Consider the following 8,102-nt stretch of genomic DNA (forward strand, 5'->3'; position numbering starts at 1 on the left):
AACTACAGTGAAATACTGCCTGTGAGCCTTGGTTATTTTCTTGACCTTAAATTGACAATATAACTCAGTACATACGACAATGGCAAACGATATCGACAACAACACATTATCATTTAGGGTCATAAGGCAGGTATAAGTAACTGTATGCAGATAGATAAGGATGATTTAACGAGAGACATCAAGACTATGAATACTGTGCACAAACCGTCAGAAGCCAAATAGACAAAGGACAAAATAATTTAAGTTGTGTAAAATTAAACAAAACTTTTGATATGCCACGCATTTGGCAACGACAAAAACCAATAAACTTCAATAGACACTTACCGCCCTCTTTAATCATAAATTCAATATGTTGTCATCTCTTTATTCGCCGTCTTCTTCAATAGAGGCTTAAAGGATAATTTGAATTTTTAAATTAATTTTCGTTAAGGATAGAGTCTATATACGCGGTGGCAGATCGGAGCAAAAAATTGAAAATTTCTATGAATCTACATCTCGCGACAATATCGGCCATGTTGACAATTTTTTTAATTTTTCAGTGCTATTATTATTGAAAACTAACTTAAGCTTGTTTGAAGTTCTACGATTCTTCGTTTGGACTGCGTTTTCACAGCGTCGAGTTTATATAAAATGGTCTAAATCGAAAATCTTTGAAATTATATATTTAGGGGTTTCACATGGTCTCATAAAGTTATAAGTTATGACGATCCGAATACAAAGTGTTCAGTATTTGCGTAAACTTATTTTAGTATGCAATCCAACAACAAATTTTTTAAACTAGTATACAAATTTATGATTTTACGATGCTTTATGACACGTTGTGAGTACCCCAATTAAGTAAACATAATATATAAAAGCATTATATGGAGTGTGCTTAGGACATATAGAAGTATAAAAGGACCTCATATAAATGACATTTTTCTACAAATCTTATCATTTGAACGCATATATAGGAGAAGAAAATAAATAAATGAAACAATTTTTAAGAGTTTGCAAAGAGCCACGTTGCCACCATTCTTTTTTGAAGTGAACATCATAAAATTCTTCAATTTCTTGGCAACATGCAAATACGGGGCGATGGAAAGCTTAGACAATTTCCTTGTACTTTGCCATAATACTAAAAAAATATTCCCATTCATAGGTATTAGGGTAACTTATACACATATTTACCGATAGTTATGGTGTGAAGACAATTTTAATGACAAATCTTGTCTTAGTGCGACCAATTTTAGTTAAAAATTTGTAGATATATATGTAGATTCCTGAAATTCATTGATTCTTGAATTATTTACTGTGACTTCAACTAAATTGAAATGGGCCAACTATCGTCTCTCGCGCTTATAATGGCGTTTAGACCGTCAACCGGCCACCTTAGACACCGGCTTGTATTAGCCGGACACAACCGCACTGGTTAATAAAGTTTTATGGGACAGGGTCGGTTTGTGGATGCAGGGTCCACCCCAACGTCTATTATTTTGCTTTCATTTCGTCGTTGCCTACAGTATCTGTGTTGGTACATACATACATTAACAAGAAGTTAAGCAGTGTCCAGCAAGAGGAAATCATACCCGAAGGAATGCAAGAAAAGCTGCCACTTTGGCCCCACGGTCCTTCCTTAGTTTTATCCGTTTTATCGTTGTCATTGCGGACGGCTCACCCGGCTATAAGTAACCACACAATTGATTCAAGAGTCAATAGTCGGTCGCATTTCGTTGGGTACTACAGTTAACTTCATCATTGAAACAACATATTAAATTGTACAACAACAGCAATGATACTAAACTTGCCAGAGTAAGAGTGTGATTGCGAAACCGGATAAACACAGTTGCTTGTTGTAGTTGTTGAGGTTCACCCTTGACTCTGCGCTCAAAAGTTCGCAACTGCATGCAGATGTCAAGTTTCTATTGAATTAGACTAAGCAATTAAATTATGTGTAAACAATAAAGGACAATAACTTTTCTCTAAACTCTCGGTAGCGGTAGTTTTAAGAAGTGAAGAGTTTGTTGCAATACAAAGGCCTCGAGAGCAAAGAGAAATACGAAAACAAACATTGTTTTCAAAGTCATCATAAATTGGTATATTATTTACAGGCTTTCAACTATTTATATTATTTTCGTCTATGATTTATAAATTGCAATATAACCACATTGAACCGGCATGCACGCTGTTATCCGCACATGCGCTGCAATTATCTCTATGCCAACTATCTAATGTCTGCCACTCTCTGCGCATTTCATCGTCGATTGCAATAAAATTTGGAAAAAAATCCTATTGGAAGTTTCTGGAAAGGATTGATAACATCAGCCAAATGGGGCAGTTGACCATTTGAACCCAACTCTCCTTTCTTAAATTGTGTTCGTCGAAACATTTTGGTTGTGGTATATTTAGTCTATTGCTTGTTGGGTAAATGTACGGGCGCAGTCAAGATAGCCTATTAGTTCCAAACCAAAAAATAAATTAAATAAAAATCACTTCTCTAACTAAAATTTTATATCGGATGGAAAAGGAAATTCGTTATTATGCAATAACACGAAATACGAACGAAAGAATTCATTCTTTTAATCCGTTCTTGAAAAATAAATGCAAATCAGAACTTCGCTTGTAGACATGATCAGCAATTAGTGCGGAAATAACGTTTTAGTAGGGATATAATTTCCGGCCATGAATTTCGTATGCGATATTTAAGATATTGACTGACTAGGAAAACAAAAACGGAGGAGATATTTTGAAATAAATATGTTGACAACATTTAACGAATTAGCATAGTGTACGATACTCGCCTAATGTATGAATATTCGGAATTAAATGACTGAAGTCATTTACATTTCTTTTAAAAACATATACATATATACATATGTGTGTATGCATGTGGTATATGAAGAGGGGCAGGTACTACTGAATCTTGAATATTTAACGTGAAATCATCAGTCTGCTATGAGTTGAAAGATAATGTAATGTTCATGCTTCAAATTTATACAAGGGGAGCTAGTATTATGTTGCCACAAACGTAATTAGGTTACCAATTTTAAAATATGAACATCTTCAGGCTAAAAGCGTATTTCTTAAATCTCAAATAATTCGAAATGATATCATAAAGCATTGCTCTTTTTCCATACACATGCTCATATAATTACTAACATATCATAAGCCGGCAACTAAGTGTGCCGACAGCATATGGGGCGTATACTTAACGCACAAGTCATTGCATATCTCATACCGCAAGCATATCGTTGATGTACATATATATGTAATTATTTTTTATCATATGACATATTAAAGACCGACATTTGAAACCGCTATCTGTATGCAAATATGCTTGCCCAAAAAGTGGCCTAAATAATCGACGAAATGCTTACATAATATTAAGATTATCCAATATGGTCCCCGCGGCACCAAAAGCAGTGAAAGCGCTTTCGCTTACAATGATTTTTTCCTTTGGCTATCTGACGAAATTGCGCCCCAAATTGTATTATAGGCTAATTTCGGAAATTCTTGCTTTGCTCGGGGAATCAAAGAAAAATATTCATAAAAACACAATAAGGAAGCAATTGATGGCAGTGCTTGTGTTGCTACTGTTCCTGTTGAATCGCTTGTCAGGGTGATGCGGCCACAAGTACTAATACACATACATAAACGATATATGTAGATAAGAGTGTGCGGTTGGATAGAGCTTATAAACGCTAACGCGGCAGACGAATGGTTTGCTGTTTTATGCCTAAGGCGGCATACTTGAAATAAGTATGAATGGGGAAGGATAGAAGGGAGGGAATGTTTACAGAATACTCTGAAGTGCAGGGAATAGGCTATTCAAGCTGTTTATCAATATTGTCTGTTCGCCGTATGTGGTTGTAACTGAGGGTGTTTTCGTAGATTCCTTTATTTGGAAACATATTTATATAGATTTTTGAGCGTTCAAATATTAGAAAATAATTTTGGGTTGGCTGAATGACCTTTCGAAATATTAATCTATTGTATAACAGGCCGTGACATGAGTCTCCCCCACCATTGAACAATCTAGAGATCATTGTAATTGCAAATACTACACATATACACAGATATTTCATTATACCTTGCTACGATGTACATATGTAAAACCCACAAGAAAATACCGGAAACCCTATAAAATATATGTATATGCATCTAAACGATAAGCATGACGAGCTGAGTCGATTTAGCCATGTCCACCTGTCTGTATATGGGAGAACTAGTCCCTCAGTTTTTAAGATGTCAATCTGAAATTTTGCACATTCTTTTCTCCCCACCATAAGGTATAGCTGTCATACAAACTGAACGATCGAAAGCAAATACATACAAGCATATCTTCGAAGGAATTGTTCAGATCGGATAACTAAAGCATATAGCTGCCATACAAACGGATCAACTGGAATCTAGTTCTTTTGAGGAGTTTTTTTGTATGTGTGTATAGCTTCGGCGCAACCGAAGTTAACGTTTTTTCTTATTTTTCCCTCACAAAGGCAAACTGCCGCCACTTGTAAACTGTGGATGATTCACAAATTCCGCCGAAGAATAAGAAAAAACAAGCTAAAATTAACACATTAACGGATCATTCGGCTACCATGATTCGCTCACATGCAAACACCACATTTTTTGTGGTATTTTATAAATTTTATATTATTCTTTTTTAAATACGCATTTATTTGCAAATCTAGATCCATACACAAACAATTTGAAGACACTGAATGTAACAGCCTATATTGATATTACGACTTTTTCGCAGTAGGAGCGCATGTGGATTTGTACAACAAACTTTCAGTGAACACAAATTATGTAATAAAATTTATGAGTGTAGCGTTCAGATGTTAATATGTTTGTTTCGTGCACGGTCATGAGGAAATGTTTAAAAAGAAAATTCACCAACCAGTCAAACAAATTCCATTGGCCAAAGTTAAAGAATGCGTCCTTGTTCCCGACTTTGTACTCCGTAAGTTTCTCATACGTTACGGCGTGTATAATGTTCATGTCAGTGGTCACTTTAGGTACGTGCTCAGAATACTAAAAATTCAAACTTCAACTCAGTTTTCCCCGAAGACAAAATAGCATATTATTCCACATTGACCTACAAATTAAAATTCCACATACATAAATCGAGTTCCTTCCTTTGTCGCCCTAACTTCATTTTAATGGTTAATTTGCTTAAACGCTTAAGGCTAGCCTGAGTTGAGCAGTTGCCAAATTAAAAGCCATTTAAGGCCATTTATTGTAGTTATATGTATATACATATGAATAAAAAAGTATGTACATATAGGCTTTTCGAATGATTAAGCGGCTGTCGACTATTGTTTGCCCACAAATAACGAAATTGGCAAACCATTTTTCATTTTGGACTTTCCAAGAAAAGCTGACTGTACGCCCAAGCAATGGAGGCAGTTTTTAATAACAGAATAACCAACTACGGTGTGGGCTTCGTTTTGAACTCAATTAATGAACGGCGCTGCTAATGAGTTTCCAGTGGTTACTTAGAAAACGCAACTGGTAAGGCATACTTACAAATATTTTTTACGACCATAAGGACTATTTGCATAGCAAGCGAGCTTGAAAAAGAAACAGTAGCCGGCCGGTCCTTTCCTGCAACCTCCATTCAATTGACCATTTCGGTTGCTCTTTAAAACCTTAAAGCCTCTTACTTCATGCTTCGTTTATTTCTGAAATCAGCGCAGATACTGACACGCAGCAACCTCCATTCCGCTTATATTCATTTCCCATAAATCAAACTGCAGCCAGTTCTCTTTCACTTTAACATTGGCAAAAGTGGCATTTTTTCTTTCCGAAGTGCCAGGACTCATTAACATTTCTGCTATTGCCGCTATCATTGCTATTCGCCTTTGTTGTTACAGTGATATTGTGTGGTATAAATAACGACTAGATAATACATACATATGGTATGAACTGAAAAGAGCCGTGCAAGGGAGTGCGCCTGTTTCCACTCATGCGCTCCATAAAACTTTAATAGCGTCGCTGAGGTTATGAAGGGAAGTTGAGATGAAATAAGTGACATTTTCAGCTTCAACGGATTCAGAATTAACATTTCTTTCCTTCGATTCTAACTAATTTTGGTATGTTTTGGATCGAATTAAATAACAAAAGCATGCGCTAGATATTCTACAGCGGCGCAATCGTAGAAGGAGCAAGGGTCGCTAAGTATGTAAAAAGTTTTGTTGTTTACTGATAAGCCTAAGAAAGTGAAGTTAATAAAATGTAAACATTTTACGGCCCTATTAACCGGTGAGTTGCTTTAACATAGTTGAAATGGTAACCAATCAAGCATTGCAGAAGACGAGTTGCTTTTTCCCCGTGTCTGCTGTGAAGTAACCGCCGCAACCTTTTTTAACAACGAATAAATCGAATAAAAAAATTAAATTGCTTTAGATACCATAAACTGATAGAAAATAAGTATTAATACCAGCCAGTTATTAAATTACTCCGTTAAGAATGAATTAAATTATTCTATGTTACCTAAACTGACTCATAAACAAAGGATATCCTTTCTGGAAGTAGGTAGGTATTTCGAAATAGTGGATCCAATGTGTTATGTCAACCAATTTCGAAGAATGGATTACAATTCCAAATCAAAAAGGATTCACGGACTTATGCGACCTTTAATGAAAGCTCACTTATCGCCTCTTGGACTTACTTACATTGTACATATGTATGAAACTGCAATGATTGTGTGCTGGAATGAAGTGGTTGAAATAATTTTTTAAGAAAAAGTTGCGACTGGAATTGGTTTGATGAGGAGTGGAGTGTGTCTTAAAGATATGTATGTACTCAGCAAATATGGCCTGCGAGAAAGAAGCAGCAAATGAGGAGTTGAGTTCTAACAATAGTACTATACTATACTATATACGAATAACAATTGCGAACTCCCACATTTCGAAAAGGCAAAGCAAGCTGCAAGAGAATTTAGTCACGGCATGAGTGTGCCGGAAAGAAATACGAATGCGACAAAGAGTGCAATGCGGAGATACTTATTCGCGGGTCTTACTAACAAATGAATAAATATACCAAGTGTGTTGTCTATTTGTGAGATGTGCACACACTTTTTAGATAATGGAAGTTCACATGGTTACGACGAATGATGCGGAAGAAGGAAAGACATTGTCCCTGAGGTTTGTCATTTGCGCACACAAACATTTACACCTGCGATATAAGTTTTGAATTCTTCCATGGGAATTTTTCACATTCCGCCGCAGCGAAAATGCGCTCAGTCGTGAATGCGAGAATGGAAATCAATGATCCTAAAGGGTGAGCGGAGAACGACAAGTGTGGCGAAGAAGAACTGAGTGATTAAATGGCGCAACGACACAGATATTTATGTACACCCTGCAGTGAAAGTAACTAGGTAAATTCTACTTTACAATCGGAATGAACCACAAGCCCAACTAGTCAGCTGACAGGATGTTTTTCCTACAATCAACGAAATGACTACAATGGCCACAATTGTCTCAGAAATGTACCAGTAACATGCCAAGATTGGCAAGAGATAAATAATAAGAACATTTATTTTAAACTATAATACGAAAACAAAAGTATCGAGCATATTAATTTAACATCAGATTAGATTTTAGTATTAAATCCCCAATATGTAAATGTTCAACATTTAAATGAAATAAAGGAAGGTGTTAATAACTTGTCCCATGATTGGTGTATAGTACATCTAATGTGTTTCTGCCTAGTTTGTATGCAATGAAGTTATAACTATAAGGTTGTAAGGCACGCACACATTTGCATTTATTTCTAGTGTTCTCGTTATAAACATACATTCATTAGTAAGTATGTTAACATATGCATACACTATGCGTTAAATATCCTCCAGCAACATACTATTGCTTATGAGAGGAAATTGAACAACAAAACTGAGTTTTGCCATGCTTTCACATACATATGTAACATTTTTAGCTGATATTACCGTATGCCATTGACTTGATACCCATCTATTCTAAGAACTTAATTATAGTATGAAAGTAGACTAAATCAAATGAGGACCTATTCATTTTCAAGCCCCAAAATAAATATAAATTGAACCCATTAGTTTTCATAAGTTCGTCACCACTTTTCTTCTGGTGGCACAATGCGCTCGACCA

Source organism: Bactrocera neohumeralis, chromosome 2 (assembly GCF_024586455.1).
Source record: "Bactrocera neohumeralis isolate Rockhampton chromosome 2, APGP_CSIRO_Bneo_wtdbg2-racon-allhic-juicebox.fasta_v2, whole genome shotgun sequence".
Lineage (NCBI taxonomy): Eukaryota > Metazoa > Arthropoda > Insecta > Diptera > Tephritidae > Bactrocera > Bactrocera neohumeralis.